The sequence below is a fragment of the Hydra viridissima genome, unplaced genomic scaffold, assembly GCF_058129835.1.
Source record: "Hydra viridissima isolate aposymbiotic clone 2 unplaced genomic scaffold, HvirCarnegie_v1 scaffold_3, whole genome shotgun sequence".
Taxonomy (NCBI): domain Eukaryota; kingdom Metazoa; phylum Cnidaria; class Hydrozoa; order Anthoathecata; family Hydridae; genus Hydra; species Hydra viridissima.
The window spans coordinates 5,347,186-5,357,762 of record NW_028324302.1 but is presented as its reverse complement, the minus strand read 5'-3'; the positions used below and the strand labels follow the sequence as shown (position 1 = coordinate 5,357,762).

The window sequence follows — 10,577 nt, the reverse complement described above, 5'->3', positions numbered from 1 at the left end:
CCTAGAGAAATGTAATAATTTAAATTTTTATCGTTTAGTTTTAGGACATAAACTTTTCCCAAAATTTAAAGATGAAGATTCAACTATTTTTACATAAATCAAACTCATAGATCGTACAGGGTATATCCTAGTTAATGTTACTTTGAAAATCAGATGGTATCTAAACCATTTACATTTTTGTTATTAAAAAGTGTTCGGTTCTTAATTTATCCCCTTAAATAAATAAAAGTTAAAGCTGCTATCTTTTAGAATCACCAATTTTATTCAGTTTTATGTGTCAAATTTGTTAAAGTTTGAATTAGATTTTATGTATTAAGGTTACTAAATCTTTACGTTTTCTCTTTTAAACATGGCCAGAGGAGGGGTTATCTTGGTAGCTATGATATAGCCAAGCAAAATTTTTATCAAAACTTTTTGTTTTCGTTAAAGTTAATTGTTAATGCGTCCATCATAACTTGTTTAATACAGTACAATCTCTCTAATTCGAACTTCATGGGGGAAAATAAAAGTTCGAGATTTTCGAATTATAGAAAGTTGATTTTTTTTCAAATACTCTGGTTAAACTACAATTAGAAATTAAAAAACAAACAAATAGTGATTCTTAGGTCTAAATGCAATAGAGATTATGTGTTTTAAACTTTTTTTTAAAAAAAAAAAAAGTCAGTAATTGTAGATCGCCTTTTTTGAATATAAGCTCATTTGTTTGAAACATTTAAGTACAGCTTTGTTGACATGATAATACGTATCAACCTTCACCCGTTCAGCCAAGTTTCCTTGACGAAAAGCGTCAAAGATTTTATCTTTATTCTTTTTCCAGGTTAAAAGAATGTTTGGTGGAATATCAAAGATTTTCGAAACCTCTATTTGTTTTTCTATTCTCCAATTTCAGTAGAACATCGTGTTTCCGCTTTAATTTGGTTTCTTTAAGCGGTCTCTATGATGCCATAATGTTTTTTAAACAAAAGTCGTTTTTCAAAAACTCAAAATATTCGAAATTTGAAAAAAGAACTCAACGGTTAACGAGCTTTTTATACGTCAGCAAAATTTAAAAAAACGATTTACAGAGAGATTCTCACTAAAGGGTCCGAAAAATCCAATCGAATTATGAAGGTTTTCGAATTATAGAGATTTGAATTATAGAAAGTTAAACATAAGTTTCTTAAGCGCATTTCACGGTGACTTTACATTTAGTCGAATTAAGGAGATTCGAATTAGAGAGATTGTACTGTATTTAGTTGCTGACTTGTAGTTGTTATAAGCTTTAAAAATTTTAAAAATGTGGGAGAATGGCACGTGTGTCAGTGCTTGAAGCTATCATGTGTCAGAGCTTGAAATGAGAGTCTGAAAAGAAGCTGATTTTAAAAAAGTTTTTTACATTCAATATGCGCTTTTTTGGATATAGTTTGCTATATTTGATAAATTTTCGCCTGATTGAGTTGGACATAGAAGTTATGAGAGCAGATGCTTATCAGTATTTGAAGCACATCTTGACTTTCTATTGAATACGTTTTGAAAATTTAGTTATTTACACTAAATAAGCCGCGGAGTGCGGGAGCTATATTTACACTGTGAGGAAGGAAAACGAAAGAAATTTTTAAAAACATCTTTAAGTTTTACTTGGTTTAAACATATAAAATGCTCAACCGAAGAAAAGTGCGAGACAATCGAAACACCAGGTGGGCACACACACATGTACATATGCATGAAAGAAATCAGTCACATCATTAAAGTTTAAAACTGCTTTCGCAATAACGACCAGAAATTCAATTGTAAGTTTATGATTTTTACAAATAAGTCGAGACCAACGACAAACACTTATCAAAAGATAATTGGTAAAACCTGTTTCAGAGAGCTATGACTAAGAAGTAGAAATAAAAGCACTAATGAACTTGAAAACAAAATTCATTGTTTATGCTTGGACAACACTTGATTTAAGAAAAGTTTGTGGACAAAAATAAAAAGACCGGTTGAGAAAATCTAGGAGAAATTTTTAGGAGATTTTTATGAGAAGATTTTTAGAGAGAATTTTATGGGAAAATTTTATGAAAAAATCTAAAAAAGAATTTTTTGAGGGAGATTTTATGGAAGAATTGATAAGAGAATTTTTTAGAGATGTTTTAAAAGAGATTTTTGGGAAAAAGAGAAAGAAAAGATTTCAAATTGAGAACAGTTCTAATATAGAAAGACACTGGTTATGAGTCCAAAGGTTGTAAGAGAAAAATTTTGAGTGAGTTTTTATTACATATTACTACCTGTATTAAATATATTATTATCTATATTTGTTAAGGGTCTGCGTTACCGACTATTTTAGACTTGTCAAGATTGGCGAGATTACCAAGCTGGTCTTGCTGACTGAAATTTGCCGAAAGTCGGCAATGAAAGGTTGCGCGTCGACTACGCCGGCACTTGCGCTAGCAGTTCGTGGCAACGGGCGGCAATCGATGTCAAATGAAAATATACTTTCCGTATGTAACAAAATGCTACAACTATTTATACTCCATGTAACTTTTTTGTTTAAACGCATAAAAATAAAAATAAATAAAAGTTGGATCCAAGTTTGATATGTTTTAAATTTTGCTGAATGTAAATTATATTAACGTCTTGGGATCGTCGTTGGTTCATCTATTTATCACAATATTGCCACTTGCTGAAAATAGTCTTTCATTTGTGGCACTGAATACTGGCACAAACTATACTTGTTTGGCAAGTTCAGAGAGTTTTGGAAGAGTCTTGAATTAGTCTTCTACCAGCCTAAGATGTCAACTTATTTGCTGTTGTTTCGGGCCTCGGTATTGATTCATACACATCAAACTCAAGTTCTATTTTGGACTGTTGTTGTTATGGCTTCTTCTTGGGTTTTTAAGTAAGTCCATCCCGTATAGTTTCTCATTCATTTGAGTCTCATTTCGGATCTGGTTGAGAAAATAAGATATGAAAAATCAAGCATGATCTCTTCCATAAGCTGACTATAAAGCATCTTTAAACTTCGTTTCAGCAGATTTCATTTGAAAAAATGTGGGCAGTTGTATAAAGCTTATTGTCACAGACGTAGTCCCCAAACTTTAAAAGATTTTTTATGCTCAGATTCTTAGCAAACTCCGCCAGTAGGTTTTCCATTTTTGTGAGATTCTCAATCACCTTTCTCACTCTGATTAGAATTTCAAAAAATTGAAGGACAAACTAAATGAATTGTTGGTTTGAGATCACCGTAGAGTTTTTCGGCGAATGATCTATACATTACCAAGAGAGGTTCAATCGTTTTAATACAGGTCTAATCATCTTCATCCGTTATGAGAAGGGCAAATTTCTCCGTTCCTAGTTCTTCGATCATCATGAAAGCCGGCTTTAATTGAGTTAATCACGATAACATAATTTGGTGCGAGTTCCACCTTTTGTTGCAACTGCGGTAATTACCTTCGCATTTTTCACTGAAAATAAAAATAATTAAAAGATTACAACAAATGGTGTAAATTGTCAATGTTTTACTTAAATAGTTTTACATTTATATAAAACTAGACAATAATATATATTAATAAATGATATAAATAATATTATTGTTAAAATAAATAATATTACTGTTAACAAAGTTTGTTAATTATTGAGCGAATTATTAAAAAATCAATTATAGTTTAATATGCTGACACTTGCTGGCTGTTTGCAAACTACTATCTGCAAGTACAAGTACTACTAGTCCACTACTCTTTAAATATTTAATAGATTATTTACCTTTCACATCTTTAAAAAATGCTTCCAATTGTTACTCTAACAATGATGACCGATGCAGGAAACTGACAAGGTTCGTGAACTTTTCAAGCAACTCCTTTACACCTTCTGTTCTGGAGACTGCTTTCTGTAGGACCAGATTAAACACATGATTAGCGCAAAAAAGGCTATCTTTGATCCGCCTTGACATTAGGATTGTTGTCTTTATGTTGGCTCAAGCATCGTGAACTACCACAGTTTTCAAGCCGTCGGAGTATCTAGGAATAGATTCACAGATTTGATCCGGTTTCTTAGAAATTGCTAAAGATGTGTGTGAACCTTCAAAGAGTTCGCAGCTAATTATCACTTTTGACTGTTCAAATTTACACTAATGCAGTCGAAAGAAAATAGTATGTACGGTTCATTTGCCCTCGAAGTCCAGAAATTGGTAGTGTTGGCAGCTCCTGTAAGATACTCCAAGTCTGTGCTCCTTAAATCCTTCACTAGTAACAATTGAGAATGGCAATTCTCTATGAACCTCACGCAATCCATGTCATAGGCCAACTGGTGTTTGTCTTAGGTGGAGTAATTCCATTTTGCTATTTGTAAAAAAGCAAAATTAGTAAAAGATACTACTACTAATCAAGTTAAACTATTACAAAATTGTTGATAAAAAAAACAGTTGATAAATGATAAATTTATTTTTCATATGCATAAAACGGTGCATCTTATTTAATTCATAATACGCGATGAATGAGTAAAAAAATCGATACAACAACAACGTTGTCAAAAACATGACAGCGTTGCGGTGAGATGTCGTCTGTTGTCGTGGACTGCCGTGCTATTTTACTATTGTTTGCAAATATAAGATGATTATTACTGAGACCCTCGGCAAGGCTGGCAAGTCAGTAAATGCCGTATTTCACGGCAAATGGCGGCCGGGATGCAGATTCTTAGTATTTTTAAATATTTAAAAATTATACTTGAGTTAAATATTTCAGAGCAACTGTTAAGTGAAATGAGAAGAACCATTAGTGTCATATCATTTCGTTTATATTTCGATTAAGGAATTTTTATATTGTTATTAATTGCATTAAGATTTTATTTTTAAGCTTTGCGTAGCCGAAAGTGTTAGAAGTTTAGGAGCCTACCGTTACTTGAACCATACACGAACCATACATGAACTATGCACGAACCGCACACTACACCCACACATAACCAAACCAAAAAGGTTTGCAACCCAAGGAGGGTAACTCAACACCAAAACGTAACCAAACAAAACCTTTTTTATTTTGCATTAGTAACTTTTTTTAAGAATTGATTTTTATCATGTGTAATTTTATTGTGGATTTTGCTAATAATTTCTGTTACTCTACAGGTAGTAAAACGAACGAAGAGAAAAGAAAAGTTTTTTTCGAAATTGAAATTAGTCAAAGCTTATCTTATAAAATGACCCAAAAGATTAATTTGCAACAAATCTGCAATCGCACTGTAATCATCACACATCACTTATTTTATCTTGTTTTTCAATATCTTCCTAAGTTTTAATATAAAGTTATATGGTGGAGTTGACTCCAAATATTCACACTCAAGAATGCGGAGTGGAGGGAGGGAGTAGGGGGTTTGAGGGCTATGCAATATTTGTAGTAAGCACCGGCAAATAGTGTTTTTAATAACCGAGTAGTAACTTTGGGAAAAAAGTTGATCGAATATACGTCTTTGGCTAAAATTTGTACTCATTAACGAGAACTTCTATTTGTTCAACTTCGATGACCGAAGTTCAACGAATGCTTATCTTTATTCATAACTCGTACCAAACCAAATACTGAAAGTTACACAAATACAGTTTTCTATGAAACCACAACAATTACTTCATCGCTTTCCATCTCCAACCCTCAATCCAAAAAAAAAAATTGTCGAGAGATCTGCAGAATCTGGAGGCGGTGAAAGCAACTTGAGTTTACGTTTTTTAGTGTCACTGAATATTTTCTTGTTAAAGAAATTATTCTAGAGCAGGGGTACAAATAAATACTAATATCTTTTGAATAATAGTAAATTTTTTATAAATTTATAAATTCGGAATCATGAAGGACATCAGCATGAAGGGCAAATTCAAGGAAGAACCATTAAGTTGTGTTAATTGGAATTATCATGACCACTCTACTTTCGCAACTTACTATGCCTTAGGAATAATGACGTATTGTAATGTTTGTGGAATGAATTTCTTGATCATGATAGAGAATTGTGTGTACAAAATATTATTGTTATTGCCTGTGTCAATCTAGCAGACATTTTGTAACTTGCACTTTAGCATCATTGCTTTGAATACGACTTTTTATTTTTGCTTTGAATACACTTTTTTGATCACATTATTGCTTTGACTACACTTTTTTGATCACACTGGTAAGTTCAAGTCTTGTTTCTAGTGACAACATTTTTAAAGTAGATAAGGTTCTCGTAAATAAATATAACTTGGGCCCTTGAAATCTTAATCTGTTATTAAACTCATTAAAAATCTTCTGAAAAGTCGACAGTATCTTTTGAATCGTTTGATACGTTCGATACATCAGGAGCATAGTAACACTGAAGCGTTCGTTCTCCTCCGACAAATTCATCAGCACCGATTATTGGCTTCAATTGATAGCTAATGATGAAGGACTAGTAGGATTATCCGCAATTTTATCACCAGTATGGCATTTTTTTTTAATTCTAAAAATCATCAATTTTTTTATTCTTTTTTAATTCTTTTTTTTGCCAGAATCACTTTTATAGATCAAAAGTGACGATTCTATTTGATTTTCTCAAGGCATCATCTTTTTATAGATTTATGAAACGAGTTTCACCATCTTTTTACTTTTTTTATTTTTGTAAATATTGTAATCTTAAATTAATCTTAAATTAATCTTAAATTAATCTTAAATTAATCTTAAATTAATCTTAAATTAATCTTAAATTAATCTTAAATTAATCTTAAATTAATCTTAAATTAATCTTAAATTAATCTTAAATTAATCTTAAATTAATCTTAAATTAATCTCGCTTTTTTTCTCGATCTCGCGAGAACAGGGCTCGAAAAAAATGAGAAGTGAATTTTTGAGGAACTAAAAATTTAAAAAATCAAACTTTTAGTTCTTCAGCATACAATTTAGCTCAAACAGAACAAGTTTAAATTAAACAGAGTTTAATTGCTGAAAATGGCTTTGTTAAATAAGTTTCATTTAATTTTTTGAATAGAAGAAAAATTTTTCAAGAAGAAAAATTTTTTATTTGTTAACACATAAAATTATTGATTCTTTAAATCACGCATAATTATTAAATCTTCAAATGATTGCCAAAAAAACTTGTATTTCATACCATTTCAGAATTTCATCAAAAAGAATGAACTTAGCATGGGATTTTTTTAAAAAATTCAAAATGTTACTGGGTGTAAAACCTCCTGGGTTGTAAAATCTTTAAAACCACTGGAGTAAATACAACTGAGTTTAGGAGACCTTGATTGCAAGATCAGAAAAGAATTTGTTGAAAAAATATTTAACAATGCTGATAGTTTGAAACCACTTAATAAGACAATCCATCACCTATTTCATCTTCTCATTAAGATAAAGAGTAATATCAATTAAAATGTAATAGAAATTTCTCCCAATTTATTGCATATTCGTGGGCTTCAAGATCAAATGACAATTATCTATCACGGAGAATATGTGTAATCGACATCTTGGAGACGTCATAACTGGACACCTCATGTTCAAAAGAGGAATGGAAAACACACTTGAGACCTAACTGAGAGTAAAATAGATTTTTCCCAACAACCCAGCAAGCACACAACGTTGAAATAACGTTGATCAACGTCGATCAACTTTATTTCAACGTTATTTCAACGTTGTGTGATTGCTGGGAATATTCTTTTTTATTTCGTTAAAGATCAAGCCGCAAGTTTGACTCTTTTAGTAAGACCTTTAGAATCATTAACACAATATCTTTTCGACTACCACATTTTTCAATATGTAATTTGGGATAGATTTGTAAAAATAAATGATATAAAAACCCTTTGGCTAAGTGTAAAGCTTTGGCTTCTTCAACTTACCATTTACCATTACATCTAAGCTATTAGAAAAAGAATTGAAAAAAAAAAAACGGATTTCTTTTTTCGAAATTTTAAAGCAAGTAGTTGAAACCAAATAGAACAGTGATTTCGACATCATAGTACATGTATTATGTCAAAAAACATCATTAACATATTTATTTGAATTCATTTTTCATCTAAAACCTTGATTCCACAATATTGGAAGTTGATTAAACTGCTACCCTCAGCTTAAATCTAAAGATTTCAATAGAACTTCACTCTAAGCCCAGCAAACATTTAGTCTAAAAAAGACGTCTTAAATATGTCTTTTAGACGTATAGGACGTTTTTTATACATCTAAAAGACGTCTTTTTTAGACTCGATGTTTGCTGGGAGGAAGCTGAACGAAGTATTTGTAAAAACATTAGATCGCTATTTCTAATTAGCGAAACGCTTTTCTCAAGTAATGTCAACTCTGTGAGTTTGTTATTTGCAATTGGTATTTACGTGACACTCTCATAGAATTAATTTTATACTTTCTTAAAAAAATTAACCAAATAAGTAAAGCTTTTTTTTTTTTTTTTACTTCTTGAGAAATACGCTAGTTTCGTCTCACTCTCGTCTCACTCTCGTCTCACTCTCGTCTAAATGGGGAATAAGCACATCTCGCTCATCCCTATCGTAAATTTCTTCTTTCACATTTTTAATGAAGTGAATTTAAATGGTTAATTTTTAAATTGTTAAATAATTTAGAAAGCTTTGTTACTAATAATTTATTATTGTTGCTAATAATTTATTATTGTTGCTAATAATTTATTACTGTTGCTAATAATTTAATATTGTATCAATCTCACAAAACAAATATTTTGTATTTTAGCACGATTTCTATAATACATGAATATATAACGTAACTGTGAATATACAGTAAAACCATAAATATATAATATAACGATGAATATAAGTTATAGCTATGCTTATCAATGTAAAAACATTGTGTATGATTTGGTTTTTACAATTTTAGTTACTTAAGGTCTCCAACGTTAAATATTTTCTACAATCTACCAAAAGCTTTCGGAGTCTGGATCTATTACACACTATTGAATCAAAACGTTTTTTATCGCGTTGAAATTCGAAATTTTCTTTGTGAGAAAAAATGATAAGCGAGCGTTTAAAGAAATACTCCTTAATCTAGATATAATTTGTCAGCTGCCTATTGTATATCGAATAACAAAAGAAAGTCTCGGTAGCTCTGCTGATTGTTCACATACAGTCTTTCGTTTGATGTGGAAAACGAAAGATTTTAATTTCCTTTTCAAATTTCGCCTTAATTATATTTTAGCTGAACTTCAAAAATAGAAACTCATGTACATTAGGTTCAATCAATTTGAGGAAATTTGAATTGCCAAAGCATATATATATCCAGTACGGATCCAGAAATTATTTTAGGGGTTCTGAAGTTTCTTACGAAATATTTACCGAACTTTACATCATTTACTTTGAATTTTTTTAGAAATATATTTTATTTTATATTTTACATTATTCAAACTTTAAATTCAAGTTTAAAAAATCTAGGTTTTGTTTCTGGTACACGAGATCACTATTTTATATCAGTTAATATAAAACAGTAGAAACAAAAAGCTGCGTTACACCTTCAGAACGAGGGAAGGTCAAATCGTTGATAAACTCAAAAACATTTAAGAGTAAGAAAGATAAGAAACATTTTTGTAATACTAAAGGTTTATCATTTATTATGTTGTTTTTATGAATTGAAATTAAAAATTTAGATTAAGATAAACTACAGCAAAATTTTATTCAAATCAATTAAAATTTCACGAATTTCAATCACAAAATCTAAATAATATCTCAATATATAAATCTCTAAATTTGGATATTTTTTTGAGACAAATAATTTTTAAAACAGTTTTAAGTAATTTTTGTCGCAAATAAAGATGGCTACGCACCATAAGTTTCCTTTAATTGAACGTAGCTGTTGCACAGGTAATCTAGAAAGACAGAATAAATTTACCTAAAACATTCTAAAAATATTCGAGTCACTTGCTGCAAATTGAATGATATTGCTTTATTACAACTTTTTTTTGTTTTGTTTTGCCATTTGTTTTACTCAATGATATATAATGAACTAATTTTTCCCAAGGGTATTTATAATATCTTTATAAAAGAACTAGGAAAATGGTATTAAACAGGTTTGAAACTATAAGCTGTTTTAACCAAAGCTTAACAAATTAGCTGAAAATAATCTGAAGGAATTTTAAGCTTTGAGAAACTATCGCAACTTTTTTTGTGCATTTTTAAATGTATTAAATGTTGTGAAAAAAAAAAATTAATAGAGAAGGTGCTTAAAACTTCTAGAATGGGTTTTCTTTACTGAGTGCAATCATTTATAATATAGTTGCTATGGAAAAAAATCCATTTTAGTCAGATATAAAAAACATTTAATGAATGATATTCACCTAGAACATCGATTTTTAGGACAACTTGACCATTTAATGCCAATACTCATTTTGAGTCACTCGTAATATCTGTGCTTTAACTGGTTTTTCTTTTTTTTCTCGTAAAAACTGTTTCAAACAAATATATAGTTTTACTACTAAAAATATAGTGGAATGATAAAAAGAAAGAAAAATGATACTGCAGAAAAAATAACGCGTAGGTTTATACCATGTGGACACATGGTATAAACCTATTTTTCGAAAGTAAAAAGAAATACGTGAAAAGAAAAAATGGAATTAAACAAAAAATTTTTTTTGCAGTGCATATTGGGTAAATTTGCATGAAATCAGCTGTAACTCAG

At 30.1% G+C, this 10,577-nt stretch overlaps 1 long non-coding RNA gene across 1 annotated transcript; it reads left to right on the top strand.

Moving 5' to 3' along the window:
- The first annotated feature begins 1,041 nt into the window (after window positions 1-1,041).
- Window positions 1,042-2,555, top strand: LOC149890721 (uncharacterized). Its single transcript, XR_016451146.1, has 2 exons — window positions 1,042-2,227; window positions 2,312-2,555. It is a non-coding gene; the product is annotated as an uncharacterized LOC149890721 (long non-coding RNA).
- The last annotated feature ends 8,022 nt before the right edge of the window (window positions 2,556-10,577 follow it).